Source organism: Grampus griseus, assembly GCF_964374135.1.
Source record: "Grampus griseus genome assembly, chromosome: 16".
NCBI classification, from domain to species: Eukaryota; Metazoa; Chordata; class Mammalia; order Artiodactyla; family Delphinidae; genus Grampus; species Grampus griseus.
The window spans coordinates 28,519,482-28,537,423 of record NC_139010.1 but is presented as its reverse complement, the minus strand read 5'-3'; the positions used below and the strand labels follow the sequence as shown (position 1 = coordinate 28,537,423).

The following is a 17,942-nucleotide window of genomic DNA, read 5'->3' as shown; positions in this document are numbered from 1 at the left end:
CCCTGGCAGTCCAGTGGTTAGAACTCCGCACTTCCACTGCATGGGGCAGGGTTGGGTTTGATCCCTAACCCTGGTTGGGGAACTAAGATGCTGCAAGATGTGCGGTGCAGCCAAAAAAAAAAAAAAAAGCAATGATCCTGATTCTTCTATTTCAGCTAAACATTCTATTTCCCAAGTCTCACAAGTAAGAAAATTTCCCATTGAGCCATTTCTACAGAATCATGTTTTCCCATCCCTTTGAAGAGGGTTGGTGACATTCTCTAACCCACAGGTTGGAAAACTGAAACTAATGTAGTAACATAACCGGTCACCTTTCGAACAATGGAAAACTCTAGGTGTCTTACTACCCAGTTAGCTCATGAAACTGCTCAATTCGAGCAAGGTTTGTACAAATCTGATACCAGGTAGGGAGTGATACTGCTCTCTGAGAACCTCCTGGTGTACACAAAAATCCCCTAGGTCTCCAATCTGGTATTGAGTACACCTGCCAAGAGCACCAGGCCAAAGCATCCTGGCCTGGGAGTTGGGTCATATCTGGGCTCTAACCTTGCTCTTCACAGATAATATCCACATCTTAACTCTTTCTTATAGTTTAAAGTTTACAGGGTGTGCTTGCGTATAACTTGTCATGTAATCTGCAGGATGACTCAATGGGTAAATTGAGGCTCAGGGGAAGGTGGAACTCACTCAGGATAACAGTCAGTAGTAGACTCAAGGCTCAAATGCCATTATTCTAAAGTCTAAGTCAGCGCTATCTTCACCTGAGCCATGACTGCCTGCTCTAGCTAGTTCCGCCTCTGCAATTAGACTAATAGTATGCATGCCAGTCCTACCAATGTCTAGCAGAGAAACCCTGGGAAAATGACTTAACATTTCCATCACTTTACCTGTAGGGAAATAACAGTATATCCCTCCCAGGATTGTTGAGAGAATTAAGTGAACACAGTATCTAATATTCAGTATATAGTAGCTATCATCACTTCCATCCAATACAATGTCTACACACTCTGAAAAATGTCTCATAAAATATAAAATTAAAGTTATCTCTGGTTGTTTACTTACATTTAATGTACCTCAAAGGGGAAAATAATGTCTTTCCTCAAAACTTTAGCCAGATACACTGAAGAGTTTAACATTTGCTCTCAAAGATTCTGTTGCTGAAAACAATTAGGCCATTGAACTATACTAGTTCAGTCAGCTTGAAAGAGGCAATTTAAAAAGGATTGTCCTTTTTGCAATCAGTAAGCTGTAGGTTCACTCCATTTTTCTCCCCTCAGATTTAGAAACTTGGGGCTAAAGGGACCTTTGAGGTTATCCAGTCCAACCTCTAGTTAAACAGTAAAAGATCCCTTTTTCAATATCCCCAACAGATAGGCCATAAAGTCTCAAAATACTTCCAGTGATTAGGAATTTGTCACTTCTTAAGACAGCTCATGCCACTGTTGGACAGCTCTAACTGTAATATATTTCTTGCTCACAGGAGCCAAAATCTGCCTTCCCATAACTTCTACCCACTAGTCCTAGTTCCCCTGGAACAATCTCAAGAAATTCTTTAATTATGAGGAGGCTTCATATACTTGAAAACAAGTATCTTTTGAAAACTGCTACAATCAAATCCCATTCTACCTCCAGCCCCACCTGGGACCACTCATATCCCAGTTCCTTAACATGCCCACATTATCACAGGTTTCCAAGCACCTCCTCCTCTTGGTCACTCATTAGTTTGACTAATGCCCATCTTAAAATCTGGCATTCCAGGCATTATCCAATTATAAATGCAACCCAAGGTAACATGAACTTCCTTACCAGACCTGCCATACAACTGGCTCATGCCAAGCAGGCAGTCCAACTGAAAATCCCAGATATTCTTTCAAAAATTCTGTCAAGCCGAGTCTTTTCATTCTCTTCCTTATGCAAATTTAAATGCTGGGATTTTAAAATTTTATCACAGTTCAAGTACATCTTGTTGGTTTGAGTCTGTCTTCCAACTTGTTAAAAATTGTTTTGAATCTTGATTCTGTCATCTCTGTCATCTGCAAATCTAATAAGCACTCCCCTTTGTGTCATTATATAAATTACTGACTGTTAGACTTGGAACAAGGTGTATTTAGGAATGAAATCATTGGCTTTCACAGTGCAACCACTTTCACGATAGAACACAGGAATCACTCTGCTTTAGTAAGTTTAAAACAGGAAGCTGATCTTTCCAAGGTAAAATGGTTTGGGGCAAAATTTCATTAGAAGACATTTCACCATGTCCAAATAATTATTTCATCTTTCATCATTTATTCAGGATGAATCAACTAATTTAATTTGATTGCACAAAATACAACTGCAGGAAGCAGGAAAAGAGGTCACAGAAAAGTATCCAATATTGCAAAGTTGCTTTCAGGCATTTTGGTTACACAAGCAAATGAACATACATTAAAACAAAACACATTTCATAACTAATAAACACTTAAAATATACCTTCATGACAAGCTATTACCACAATCTTAACCACAATCAAAAGAATTGTTCATCTCCATTACCAACACATTTCAACAAGACTGACATTTTATATCTTAAAAATATAATAAAACAAGGGAAAATACCAGAATTGGAACTCCAAGTGTTTTAACAGTCCATGACAAAAAAGAAGATTGTCCAGATCTTCAGGCAAATCTGCCAAAAGAAAAAAATGTAAATGTTAATTTGGGCATAAGGACATCCCTAAAATTCAGCAACCATCTATGGATCTCCACAACTATTCAATCCAAACAGCTGCAGTGAATTTACTGGTATACTATGTTTGGTGGTATGTTAGCTCTTTCATACCACTAAAGGGTATTTAAGAACATGGAATTCAGGACAGGACATGAAGCCCCACAGCGAGTGCCTAAAGAAGTAAACTTTCACTCTTCTTTAAGGCCAGACCTGTTCTCCGCATTTTAAAAAATCAGGTTTGTGATGGAGTCTAAAAAAGAATTCCATCATTTAAAAAATAAAAAATCCCACTATTACTCAAATAGCCAGGCAGGTATAACATTTTGTCTGGAGGAAAAAAAAAAGTCGAACATTGTTTAAAGATCAATATTAACTTTCCCAGGCAACATTCACTATTTGTCCCAAAGGTCACCTGGCATCTAGGTACTGATTGAACTATCAAGATATGGCCAATAACTGCACCTAAGAGAAGGATGCACCATTTTCCACAATAGTAAGTACATGCTTGTACAGGTCACATTTCAGGGCAGTAATGATCATTTTTACTTCAAAGGCAAAAAATAAATGTAAAACAACACTGTGAATAGCTGCACTTTGATAGTGTACAAAACAACCAAGCAACCTTGGATCCCCTTTCTCCCTTCCCACGGTCACAGACACACACCCCACTCCTCAATTTAATATCAAAATTAGCTCTCATCTGACACCAACCAACAGAGTTAACTAGGTAGAAACAGATGTAACACAGCAGCTCTTCGCTACAAGCCGAATCAGTGTTAAAAACATACACACACACAGAGCTAGGAGTGGAACAAAATCAGAAGTCTCTTATCTGCAGCCAATTCTCAACTAAACACATGTATATTATCCACTTTGTATATTATCCACTGCAAATTTTTTAATCTTAGGCTGGTTTGTTTCTGACATCCCACTGGCCCCACTGTAAATTGGTATATGCTAACAGAATAGATTGAAAACCAATTTAATTTTAGTCTAAGCAGTATCTAACTAGAAAGACAAATCTAAGGAAAAATATGCATAATTCATTCAAAAGGCAAATAGAAATGTTTCTTCCCCTGATTCAGAATTATCCATACCACTTCTCTTTTCCAGAGCCCTAGGATTTGTTTCATACGTAGACAGCATATTCTATTACAAGTACAACCCTAAAAACCATTATTCTCTTTTCATTTTTTTCTATAAAAACTTGAAAGTTGGACTAAAAGCCTATCAAAATGAGAATAAGTCATTCCAAATTAATTCTGGGGACTCATGTTACATCAAAATTAAATTATTCTATTTTCTAAGGTTTTGAATCATTTTATTTTTAACTACAAAATAACATCAGTAAATTATATGGTTGTATCATACAGTCTTATAGTAAAACACTATTTACATCACTCATTACACACTATTCTAAACAGATCTAGAGAAATGCTTAGTCCAACACTGAGCTTTTGGCTTCATTAGTATTATATAAATATCAACACTATTCATAAATACACATGTCAGCAACAAGAAGAGTCAAAATACCCTGGATCATAAATAATATGTGAAGCCTCCTCTAAGCTTTTGCTAATGTGTGTTGTTTCAAAATCAATGTCATAACACTCGTGTCATGAGATTGTGGATGAGCCAAAAACAGTGGTAGAAAAAAATAAAGATTAATAGTAGAGTTTACTCTTTTGTCATCCTGAGTTTCGCTTGCTAACAGTTATTTTTAGCTCTCTCACTTTCATAGGCTCCTGGATTTTTTCATAGCCTGCTATGTAATTGAGTGAGGATCCACAAATCTTAACAATATCTTCTGAAACAGAACATACGCTGCTGAAGGGAAGGGACCTTAACTTTGCTTCTGTAACCACCCACCACAGAGCATTAGCACAGCTGCTCCAAACAGCATCCTCGGTGAACAAATATCTGCTGTCTGACAACAATCAGATACATCCATACGGTGATACTGGCTAACTTTCAAGTCCTGGATGCATCTATTTCCCTTAAAATTAATGCTCAAGGCCCAAAACGTGAATTGGGAGGTGAGGTTATAAATACTAATCAAAGAACAACCAACAAATATTTAGTGAGATGTTGTTCTGTGAGTACAGCCCTATGGTAGATGCTGTGGGTATAAGAAGCGATTAAGCACCATTTGGTAGCTCCTCAAAAAGTTAAACATAAAATTACCGTATGACCCCACAATTCCACTTCTAGGTATACACCCCCAAAGAACTGAAAACAGGTACTCAAATAAGTACACGTACACTCATGTTCATGACAGCACTATTCACGATAGCCAAAAAGTGGAAAAAGGTCAATATCCATAAACAGATGAATGGATGAAGAAAATGTGATATATCCATACATTGGAATATTATTCAGTGATAATAAGAAATGAAGCAGTGATACATGCTACAACATGGATGAGCCTCAAAAATACGTTGTGAAAGAAGCCAGACACAAAAGGTTACGTATCATAATAATCCCATTTATAGGAAACATCCAGAACAGATAAAGCTATAAACAGAAAATAGATTGGTGGGGCCTAGGCAGGGATGGGGGAAGTGGTTAGGAAAAAATTGCTTAATGGGTAAAGGATTTTATTTTCGAATGATGACAATGTTTGGAAACTACATAGAGGTGGTGGTCACACAACACTGTGAATATACTAAATGTCACTGAATTGTTCACTTTAAAATGGTTAGTTTTGGGCTTCCCTGGTGGCACAGTGGTTAAGAATCTGCCTGCCAATGCAGGGGACACAGGTTCAAGCCCTGGTCCGGGAAGATCCCACATGCCACGGAGCAACTAAGCCTGTGCGCCACAACTACTGAGCCTGCAAGCCACAACTACTGAGCCCATGCACCACAACTACTGAAGCCTGCACACCTAGAGCCCGAGCTCCGCAACAAGAGAAGCCACCATAATGAGAAGCCCGCGCAGAGTAGCGAAGAGTAGCCCCCTCTTGCTGCAAGTAGAGAAAGCCTACGTGCAGCAACAAAGACACAATGCAGCCAAAAATAAATAAATAAATTTATAAAAATAAGTAATAAATAAAATAAAATGGTTAGTTTTATGTTATGTGAATTTCACCCCAAATTATTTTTTTAAAAAAGAAATAAAGCACTAAACTATAATAATAGCAACCATTGTCCAACACCTACTGTAGACCAGGCACTTTACATAGATTATCAGTAAACCTTAAAATAACCCTGTAAGGTAGCATTGTTGCCCGCATTTTGCAAAAGAAAAACTGATTCCTGAAGGTCAAGACCTCAGACCACTAAGTCATGAAACATTTTAATTCAGATGCTAAAACCTAAACACTTTCCTGTCTCTCCATTGGTTTTCAAACTAGGCTCCTTGGATCTCTTGTAAGAAAGTGCCTTGGGTATGGGCACCACCTGAAGGTGCCCTTGTGGGTTAAACACTAGGGCCACCATAATCCTTTGCACCAAACAAAGATCTCTACCTTAACTATTCTATGTATAATGGGCTTCTCCATAAGATTCACTTCAAAGAAAGGGTTCCGCTGAATACAGAAGGAAAAATGTCTGAAAACAACCGTGACTATTCCTTGTTGAGTGTGGAGGGGTAGAACATCCCTTGGACGGAGAGGACTTAAACTGGACCTTGAAAGACAAGGCAGAACTTGGACAATTGCCTGGCCTCTCCACCCCAATTCAAATCCTTTGTGGCCCAGTGCAAACAGATACCTTCTCAGAAGCCCTACATCACTTTGTCTAACAGGAAGCTTTTAGCTTTCTTATTATTTGGCATTCATTTTCCACTTTGTATTTTGCTTACTCATACACGGACCTCATCTCCCCTACTAGACTGTACAATTCTTTTTTTTTTTTTTGAGTAGTGTTTTTTTTTTTTTTTTAGAAATGGCTTTTATTTATTTATTTATTTTTGGCTGTGTTGGGTCCCCGTTTCCGCGCCAGGGCTTTCTCTAGCTGCGGCGAGCGGGGGCCACCCTTCATCGTGGTGCACGGGCCTCTCACTATCACGGCCTCTCTTGTTGCGGAACACAGGCTCCAGACGTGCCGGCTCAGTAGTTGTGGCTCACAGGCTCAGCTGCTCCACGGCATGTGGGATCCTCCCAGACCAGAGCTCGAACCCGTGTCCCCTGCGTTGGCAGGCAGACTCTCAAACACTGCGCCACCAGGGAAGCCCTAGACTGTACAATTCTTAAGAACAGGACTCATGTTTGATTCATCTTGGCGTGCCCCAAGACTTCCCAGGACCACAACTTAACATAAGAGGGGCTCAATGCCTATTTGTTAAATGAATGCATCAGTAAATGAATGAAGGGAATCTAGGAGAAGGCACAGAGCTAAGAATGAGCTGTCAGACTAAAGGGATACCTAATCCATGTGCATGCCTGGAGTGGGGATGTGTTGAAGAGGAATAAGAAATAAAGCTGGCTGTGACAAAAGCCAGGCTGAGGCGTGTGAACATGACAGATGAAGTAACAGAAAGCCACTGCAGGAGTAGTGACACAATAAGGTATAGTGGAGTGCAAGCACACACACACATGCACGCACACACAAATCTGTTGAACGTTTGAATAATTCTGGCAATGGTATCCATCCAGTATAGGCTGGAGGGAAGTATGACTGAAGGAACAAACAAAAGCAACCAGTATTTCCTCTCTCCACATATCAATCGTGTTCAACTTATATTTATGAGCCTAACTCAGCAGCAAGCCCAGAGTAGGCACTCCATAAATGTTAGCTGAATTGAATATTTAATTCCCCATCTTTTGATAATAATACTAAGTTCTTTCTCACTACTCATTAACATAGAGAGTTTTCAATTCATAAGCTAATAATGTTTTCCAAGGATTTCTAAGAGGCTAAATCACCATGAAAATTATCATTTCAACTAATACATATTAGATTAATTGGAAGTTTAATTTTTCATGTCATGCGCTCCTAGTTGACAATATCCTTGTTATGTCATTAAACTATAATTGTGTAAATCTGCTTCAACAAACAATAACTGAACCATCAATAAACTATTATGGCTTCCATAATCCCTAGCAAAGATTAATTTCAATATCATCATCATAAATTAGTAGAGACATGTCCCAAATCTCCTGGTGAAGCCCATGAATTACGTTTGCATAGTCATCCCTGCATTTAAGTGCTCAACAGTTTCAGTCTCTAAACTTTAATCACACTGTTAGGAACCTCACAGGAAATTTGATCCCTTGTAAAACAGAGGATTTTAGAGACAAGATGAAAAGTCATGTGAAGTCATCAGGCCTTTGGAGCCAGGGTACACTGATTAGTAATGATGATATTATAACTAAGCACTTTCACTTAAGAAATAATCAACTAAATTTAGAATATCTTTTTTGGCATTTAAAAATTGCTATTCAATCCTAGTTTTCTTCCAACTCTCAGATGAGCTTTAGCTGGGTTTTAATGACAAAGACTGAGAATGACATATTAAGAAAAAAATCTGACATCTGAATTTTTTAAAGATTATTTTGAAAATACACATCATTTCAGAATTCTGCATTAACTTTATCACAGATGTCTTCAAACAGGATATCCAGTGAAGCCTTAAAACACATTAGGGTTGCCCTCTGAGAATCTCAAGAAAATTACAGATCTATTTTTTAAAAGGAACACATGTACATACAGACATTTGCATACAATTTCAAGGGCTTACAGAACCTCTACTGCCCATCCAAGGACCTCTTAAGGTCCACGCACTACTCTACCTATTTTAACATACACAGAGAGGTCAACAGTTTTATCCGGTTTCACAATAATTATCTCTATGAGTGCTTAAAGTAGCACATATTACATTAAAAGAAAGTTATTCTCATCGGTTTTGGATCTTATCAAACAGGCTTGTGTTAACAAGGTGATGTGCTATGATGGGATGGATCTAGAGAGTTCAGGAATCAAGTTCCCACCTTGTCAGCTACCTAAACTGTGGGATATTGGACATGTTACTGAATCAATCTAAGTCTGTCTTCCCGCTTGTAAAAATGAGAAAAATGTACAGTTTTGCAGAACTGTAAAGAGGAATAATTGAGATAACAAATATGAAAGAACCAAGGATGGTGGCAGACACATAGCAGGAACACAATAAAATGCTAGCTCATAAAAGGAAAAAGGGCAATACAGTCAGCTGGAGACCTGTAAAATCTAACCTGGCTGAACTTCCGTCTATATGACCATTTTCTCCTATGAGACAGGGAAAGTCAGCACCTGGCTCTTAGTTATAGTCGCAGACAAGTAAAAATTCAAGACAGAGAACAGAAGAAAGTGAAGAAAAGCAAAAACAGATTTGTAATGGCGAGGATGGGGTCAAAAAGAGTGTATTTGACTCATAATCATACATCTTTTAAGGTCAGTAAAGCTTTTAGAATACTGATAGAATATCTACTTAACCTGAGGGTAGGAAAAGAGTCTTAAAACAAGACACAAAAAACACTAACCAGGGCTTCCCTGGGTGGCGCAGTGGTTGAGAGTCCGCCTCCCGATACAGGGGACACGGGTTCGTGCCACGGTACGGGAAGATCCCACATGCCGCGGAGCGGCTGGGCCCGTGAGCCATGGCCGCTGAGCCTGCGCGTCCGGAGCCTGTGCTCCGCAACGGGAGAGGCCACAACAGTGAGAGGCCGGCGTAACGAAAAAAAAAAAAAAAACACTAACCATAAAAAAAAGACCAGTAAATTTGACTCCATTAAAATTAATAAGTTCTGTTCATTAAAAGACACCAGGGCTTCCCTGGTGGCGCAGTGGTTGAGAGTCCGCCTGCCGATGCAGGGGACACGGGTTCGTGCCCCGGTCCGGGAGGATCCCACATGCCACGGAGCGGCTGGGCCCGTGAGCCATGGCCGCTGAGCCTGTGTGTCCGCAGCCTGTGCTCCACAACAGGGAGAGGCCACAACAGTGAGAGGCCCGCGTACCGCAAAAAAAAAAAAAAAAAAAAAAAAAAAAAAAAAAGAGAGTGAAAAGGCAAGCCAGAGAATGGAAGGCATTTGCAACACACACACAGGACAAAGAATTTGTATCCAGAGTAAATAAAGAACTTCTAGCAATGAAAGACACAAGGACCAATTTACAAAAAGGCGGGTGGGGGTGAGGGCCGACTTAAACAGGAACTTTACAAAGGAGGAAATCCAGGTAGCTGATAAATATATGAAAAGCTATTCAACCTCCTTACTAATCAAGTAAATGCAAAGTTTACCAGATTGCCTAAATTGAAAAAACTAAGTTGAGGAGGACGAGAAGCCAGGGATCGTATATATATATATATATATATATATATATATATATGAGATAATATACTGGAGGGAGTATAACGTGGTACGACACTTTGGAAAACAGTCTGACTGGTACCTAGTAAAGTTGAAGACAAGCATAGCCCGTGACTAGGGCAACCATACAGCTCATCATCCAAATCCAGACACTGCTGAGAATTAAAGGTGCTATACTACTAATTACACCGGGACAATGGGCATAAACCAGCATAAACAGTCACGCTGCCTGTGAACCAGCAGTTCCATTCCTAGGTGTACACCTCAGAGACACTGTGCACGTGCACACCAGATGACGGATACGGGAACACTCACAGCAGCTTAGTTCACAAATATCCAGCAAGAGTGGAATGGATGATACAAAAATTGTGGACGATTGTGGGAGTCCTAAAAAAAGGTGCTTAAAGGTGCTCTGTAAATGCAAATTAAAGCATTACAGGGAAGAAATATCCCTTCCTCACACTTCTCCCATCCACTAGTCATTTACTGTTCTATAAGCAAAGATGGATCACTACAGCTCACACATCTCTGCTTTCATAAAACAATTCCTTTTCTCTCGCTTGATAAAACTACAGGCATCCGTATACACGGTATGCACGAAAACTGAAACTATTGTGTCGAGAACTATCTAAGAGACTGAAAAGTCACCTGTGAGGAACCCTGGCATTTAGTAAAGCCATATCGGTTGGCTAAGTCTTTTAACTGGTATTCGAAAGTCCATAAAAGTTTCAGAAGTACATTAACATTATTTATGGAACTTTCTCAACTACCTTCCAATACTCACCCTATTTTACCTTTCATTCCTGTTATGCCTTACATCTGACAAGCAGTGCAGAGACAAACATTTGGTGTAACGGCAATGACATAACATCCACTCTACTCAGAGGCCTGGGTTTGGCTGGTAGGCAAAATTTCAACGGACCGTGTCATTACCACCAGCCAGTCATTCCCCTAAGTTCCTCCTTTAATGTTAAAACCTTCCTCTGCCTCTATCTTTTCTTCTGCTTTTTTTCTTTAATCATCGCTTCACCTTCTCAACCTTCAACCCTAAGTATAAGTTCTCAGGTAAGAATCTTAACCTTTACTGAAACATGCATTATGCTTTCCTTCTTAAAAACATGAAAAAAAAAACCTGCCCCCATTCATTTTGATAAATGTGTGAAGAATTTATGAATAAAAAAAAAATGGGGCTTCCCTGGTGGCGCAGTGGTTGAGAGCCCGCCTGCCAATGCAGGGGACACAGGTTCGTGCCCCGGTCTGGGAAGATCCCACATGCCGCGGAGCGGCTAGGCCCGTGAGCCATGGCCGCTGAGCCTGTGCGTCCGGAGCCTGTGCTCTGCAACGGGAGAGGCCACAACAGTGAGAGGCCCGCATACCACAAAAAAATAAATAAATAATGGAGGGCTTCCCTGGTGGCACAGTGGTTAAGAATCCGCCTGCCAATGCAGGGGACACGGGTTCAAGCCCTGGTCCAGGAAGATCCCACATGCCGCGGAGCACCTAAGCCCGTGCGCCACAACTACTGAGCCTGCGCTCCAGGACTTTGAGCCACAACTAATGGGCCTGCGTGCCACAATTACTGAAGCCCGCGCGCCTAGAGCCTGTGCTCCACAACAAGAGAAGTCACCATGATGAGAAGCCCGCGCACCACAACAAAGAGCAGCCCCCGCTCCAAGCAACTAACAAAAGACGGCGTGCAGCAAGGAATACCCGATGCAGTCAAAGATAAATACATACATAAATAAATTGATTAAAAAAAAAAAAGAATGGAGTGTTTTACTTCAGGTCTATCCCAGAAAATCTAGGGTACACAGACAGGAAGAATGTACTTTACTCATAGTCATACAAAACAAACAAGCCAACAAACACATACCTTTTTTGGAGTACCACATAACTATCCCAACATTCCCATTATCTACTCCCACCTCCTGTTCCTACATGGAAGAGTCTTCATATACTCTTTCTCTTTACCTTGAATTTCTGGGCACCTCCACCCCCAACTTGTTTCATTGGTTCTCTTCCTATTTTCCACGTTTGTAATGTAACCCCTCCTCTGCCTTTGCCCCTTGTCTCACACCACTCCCTGCACTCACCTCAGACCAAAGTACTTACAAATTCAAAACTACACAATGCCCTTTCCCGAGGTAGTACACAGGGAGCCTCCTTCTGAGACAGACACCCTGTTCCCCCTTTCCTGACCCCAGCTCAAGTTACACTCAAGAAATCCAGCCTATCAAACAACCCTATATCCCAAACTAACACCTTTCTCTGCTGCCCCATCCTCACTCTGGGTGCAGTCTAAATCACATTCACCCAGCCCCACCCATCTTTCTTCACACCTGTCACCCTTTCCAATCCCCTGACCCCATGAGATTTTCTGCTAGATATATTTTGCGTATATCTAAGTTCTAAGTAGCCTCACTTCACATTTAAGTCTGCTGTGCTGTCTTACCTTTCAGAGACTCCCAAGAATATCCGTCCCATCCCTCCATGTTTTTTTTTAATGCTTCCTATTCCCCAAAGCTAGCAAACCTTCCTATTCCAACATGCCAATTCACCCACATACCTCCTTCCCAGCACAGTAACTGTACATGTTTCTCAGTTTCCCCAATACTTTCTCCAATCCAATATCTACTTTGCATCGCTTTCTCAACACTACTCCACATCTACCACACCCAAATCCATTCTTACTCTGCCCCCAGATAACTGTAATCTCACCCTTCTGCACCATTTCACCTGCCCCTCGGTTCCCCTTCCACATCTCCAATTTTGCACTCTTCCCACTCTCCCCTCTCTCCCCTCTGCACCTGCCTGCACACCTTCACTTTCCCCTCCCACCCACCCCCTCACTGGGCGTGTACTTCCCAGACACTCACTGGCCCCCCACCGTTCCTACTGGGTCTCTCCCACTCAGAAAACCCCTCCAAACCCCCGCCTTCCGACCACCCGAGCCCCGCCCCCACCCCATATCGCCCCGCCTCCTCCATCCTCGAGCCCCGCCCCTTGCCCTGGAGGCCTCGATGAGGGGCGGGGCCTGTCCCTCCTCCCCTTTCCCCCGCCCCCTACCGTCACGCTCAGGGGCAGCCTGACCCCGAGCGGCCCCGCGGTGACCCTCGCGCAGAGGCCTGTGGGAGGGGCGTCACAAGCCCCCGATATCCCCCCCGCCCGCTCCCCTCCCGCCCAGTCTCCTCCCCCTGGGAACGCGCGGGGTGGGTGACAGACCTGGCCGCGCGCCACCGTCACCGCACCTGCTGGGGGCGCTGCCGCTGCCTGAGAAAGAAGCCGCGGCTGCCGCCTGGAGGAGGTGCCGTCGCCTCCGCCACCGCTGCCGCCGCCGCCAGGGGTAGGAGCTAAGCCGCCGCCATTTTGTGTCCCCCTGTTGTTGTCGTTGACATGAATCCGACATGACACTGATTACAGCCCAATGGAGTCTCATTAAACCCGAGCTGCGGCCCCGCCCCGGCGCTGCCCCATTGGGCTAGACCGCAGACACTTAGGGCCACCCGTTGGCCTAAGGGTCTGTCCGTCACCCACACAGTAACCACTCTGCAGCCCATTGGGGTAGGATCCTGCCGGTCATCTCGCCTCCGCATAGCCACACCCCTCGACCCATCATACCCCCCCTCCGGTACCACCCCGGGGGAGGGTCCACTGCTAGTACCAATCAACAGACCTCTGGGCCCGCCTCTTCTGGGCACCTATTGGTCCAGCCCTTTTTCTCTCTCCCAGACACCGCGCCACCTCTACTTCCACCTACCCGCCCCTTCTACCTCTAGAAATGGATTGGGTCTACTCGCAGGAGAGGCGCTTGGCCTTATTGGCTGCAGACAACGCCAATCAGAGGGCCTAGTCCCTCTCCCCTCCCCCACAACCCCAAAGCCCCTAGCCCGCAGCTAAAGTTTGTGTGAGAGCTGATCGCTGGCGGCGGCCGCAGGATTTAGGGGTGGGCGCGGGCGGGCGCGCGCGGGCGGGCACGCGAAGTTAAAATTCGAGGTTCTCAGTCGCCAGCTCCTGCGGTGGAGCGCGCGGACGGGCGCGCCTCCTGGAGCGTTCCATCCCGCCCCCTCCTCCACCCTCTCCCGTCCCGTCCCGGGCGACTACTCGCCCGCCCCCTGGCTCGCATCCTTACCCCCCACGCACCCCTATCCTGCAAGCCTCAGGCCGGGTGCGGGCAGTACGATGTAGCTGCACCCTCCTCGCCATCCCATGCCGAGGGGGAGCAAGCCTTTACCCGCCGGGCGTGCACCCCCCCGGCTGCACACTCGCCAGTGTCTGCAAGCACGTGCACCGTTCGCCGCTGCCTCCAGCCACCCCGGTCCCCGGCTAACCTCGCCTGCAGCCCGGCCAATCGCTTGCTGCCCTTTGTTGCTGCAGCCCGGGTCTCCCCGCTGCCTTCCTCAGCCTCCGCCTCGTCCTTTGCCAGCCGCCCGGGTCCGCAGCGCCGCGCTCCCCCCGCCCGGGACCCACCGCCGCCGCCTCCTTCTCCTCCTCCGCCTCCTCCTCCTCGGCTCCGGGCTGCAGCGCACAGAGCCCGAGGCAGCGCCGCCCAGCCCCGCTCCCCCCGCGCCGCCAGCTAGCCCGCCCGGCCCGGCCGGGGGCGCAGCCTGGACCCCGCCCGCCCCAGTCCCCGCCCCGGGGGTACCTGCCTCCGCCCTGGGGGGCTCCGCTTGCCGCCCTCGGGGGAGGGCGGGGATGCCGGTGTCCGCGGGAGGATGGGGACGCCTGGGCCGTTTTGGGCGGGGAGTGTGCCCGCCAGGGCTGGGACTAAGAGGTGCGGTCCTCGCCAACGCGCCCCCCCTCCCGCCGCTGTGGGCCCCAAACTTCGTCCTCCGCCCGGGCCTTGTACCCTCGGGCAATCGCGGCAGTTTTGGGGTGGGGGGATGCCTCAGGAGCTGTGTCTACCCTGATCAGGAGGAAGAGGGAGCAGTGACATTCAGCGACTGCGGACAGGGCACGGCGGCGGCATCCTTGGGTGGGAATGGGGATGTCACACGCGGGCTAGAGGGGGAAGCTGCCCCTCAAGATGCCCTCTCCCGGCCTGCGAGGAGCTGGAGAGCTCTAAGCTGCGTTCTCAGTGCTTTCTTGGGCGGTGTAGCCGGATGGCAGAGGGGCTGGGGGGCGGGGGGAGACGGCTGGGGGGCCCTTCCCCCTCTCCTCTAGCCAGCGCTCGAAGGAAGGCTGATGGCGAAGTTCGGTTTTCCAGGCTTCCCCTGGGCCCCCCGAGTTCCTGAGGCCCACAAGAGGGAGGCTGGGGACTCCTCTGGCCGCCCAGGCGAGGCCACTCTTACGCTGCCCACATGCCTCCCATCGCCCTCCAGACTGTGAAGAGAGAGTCCCTCGTTCTTCCCGGAGATGGGTGGGATGCTGGCAGGGGAAACCTCTGAAAATAGAAAAAGTAGGCTCGAGAAATGGCTCCTACAGAGTTTGAGTACGAAGTTTCCCTTCCGAGGCGCCATTTCTTGGTGAGGGGGAGGAGAACTATGGCTTTGTAAAAGAACCAAGTTTCAGGCATGGTGGCCTAGGTGGAAAGCCACCTGTTGACTGAAGTCTGTCCCAGGGCTATCTTGGGCCCTGGCAGGGTGACACATGGTCCCAGGGAGAGGAGTCCCCTGGTTGACTCTAGCATCCTCATGGCACTGACACTGCAACAGCAGCATCTTCAACTTCCCATTAGAAACCACTGTACACACTAGGTAGGTACTTTGTTAGAGCGACTTATCTCAAACAAAACAAGCAGCACAGCGCAGTCATCAAATGCAGAGCTCAGCACACACTTCACTTTTTAAAGATGGTCTGCTTCTCTGGAGTGTGAGCTGCCCCTACTGATATGCTTCCTGGCAGCAAGGTGAGAAAGGAGCTAAGACAAAGGGCACAGAGTTGCATGAAAGGATAGAAAAAGGGAGAGGGGGAGCAGAAGAGTTGTAATACTACACTCAAAACTGTCACTGGTTCCATTATAAATCCCTTTTATAGGTGTTTTATTACTTGGTTGTTAGTTTTTAAAACACAAACCTCTTTAGATTAAATCTTGGCATTCACGGGCTCAGCTCAGGGAAACAAAACACAGGGAAAGCTCCACCATCCGCCATTGGCTTGGCTACTTTTGAGTTACATTACTGATAAAACAAACAAGCAGCAGGTTGGGTTTCCTCAGAGTCTCTACCTCTTTTATTTAGTATCTTCAGTAGCTGACTCAAGGTGAATTTTTACAAGCCATTAGTTTATAATTCAGTCTAGTTCATTTAGGTATTTCAAAGAGAAGGACATTTATAAGGTGTGCTTTTTTTTAATAATGCAGGTGCTGGGATTTTTATTCCCCAAGAAATTACTAAGTAAACTTGAGAATCCTGGCACACACTTCAGCCTTTATGTTCTATCTTTTTTCCTATGGTCTGCCCAGATGCACTTTATTTTGTAACTTAGATTTGAGTCTCCCAGCCTGCATTTTATCTCAAGCAATAAAAATAAACCATGTCTTAATTAAAAACAAGTTTCAAAACCCCAAATCTGTACACTCAGAGTATGCTAAAGAAGCAACCAAAGACAATAAAACCCATAAGTCCACATTTAAGATGTCTTCAGCCAATGAATTGTGGAAGATTTATGAGCATCTAACACTTGTTATCACTAATGAGTTAGCCACATGGATTTCCAGTGCATCAAGACCTGAACAGATACCTTAGATAGAAATGGGTCTTATTTGTCTAAACTTGTGCTCCTGTAATCCCAGGAGCTGGCAAACACAGAAGAGGGAAGTATCTTTATACAACATCTTGATGTGTCTTTTGAGGTTCTTTTCTTAACAAACATAGTTCTCTAATGGGCATGGCAAGGAAAGGTACTGTGTTGCTTTCCCAATGATACTTCCCTCCAAGGTTACTTGTCCTTTGAGAAATCCTGGCTCTTCAGATAAGTGGGGCTGGAAAGGATAACAGAGACACAGCTGGAGATACTTAATGCTTCCTCCTAAACCTCTCTCTTTATCTGTGGTATCTCAAATCCTTGGCTGAGCTAAACAGCTCAATTAAGAAGTTAACCTAGAAATAACTTGAATTGAAAACCAAGCATAGTGCAAAATTTAAAAGCTGACTGTACTGAAGGATTGCGAATCCAGGGGCCCATCTGACCAGTCCTCCTCCCTCCCCCAAAATAGTTGCCAATGGGCACCAACCAGAACTGCTCAGTGTGGTCCACAGATCAGTGGCATCAAAATAATCTGGGAATGAGTCCTTAAAACACAGGTTCCTTGGCCTAACCCCAGATTCTGATTCAGTAGGTCTATAGTGAGGCTCCCAAATCTACATTTTTAGCCCATGACTTGGCTTGAAGCTTATGACCATAACCACTGGCTTAGGCTGAATCCCCTTCTTTCCCAACTGCAAAGGAATGTTTCTTTTGTGAGCTTCTTAGCCAGAAGGTTATAGTCCCTAGTACTGAGATGATTCCATGGTCTGACCTATTTGTCCCTGAGTCCTGAGGAAGGATAAAAAAGAATGCAGAGTAGCTTCAGGAGCTGAAGGGAACCTGGAGGGTTTGATCTTTTGGGTTTGCTTACCTGCTCTGAAGCAAGTCAGACAAATACTCTGATAAGAGGGATCACATCCATAGACTCACTAACAAGTCCTTCTGAAAGAAATTGGGTAAGGGAGGCAGCAAGCAGGGACCCTGAACTGATTTGTCCAGGCCACAGCCCATGATGAATTCTATTCACATTCAATTAGTCACTTAAAAACCATTGGTCTATACTGTCCTTCCACCTGCCACACGACTGGAAACTGTATCCTAACAAGGTCACAGTGCGGTTTTGTCAGTCAAGGGCAAAGGGGGTGGGGGATGATCAGTCAAACCATTCGTTTAAGTAAGCTAGCAAATCCAAGCTATAAATGTGTGTGAGAAGCATGCATTGTTTTAAATAGCAGTATTTTGCACTCTTACCCCATTTGTTCCAGCT

At 45.0% G+C, this 17,942-nt stretch overlaps 1 protein-coding gene across 4 annotated transcripts in view; it reads right to left on the bottom strand.

Annotated features, from left to right (window-relative positions):
* KAT6B (lysine acetyltransferase 6B) overlaps positions 1-17,942 on the bottom strand; it is a 226,720-nt gene that overhangs the window by 166,324 nt on the left and 42,454 nt on the right. For 2 of the 4 annotated variants that reach the window (XM_082673134.1, XM_082673137.1), the window contains exons 1-2: positions 13,214-13,384; positions 2,595-2,664 (exon numbers count right to left, since the gene is read on the bottom strand). The gene's annotated coding sequence lies outside the window, so the exon portion shown is untranslated. Of the gene's footprint in view, positions 1-2,594; positions 2,665-13,213; positions 13,385-17,942 lie in introns of those variants that run through there. The other 2 variants (XM_082673135.1, XM_082673136.1) reach the window with 2 other exon arrangements.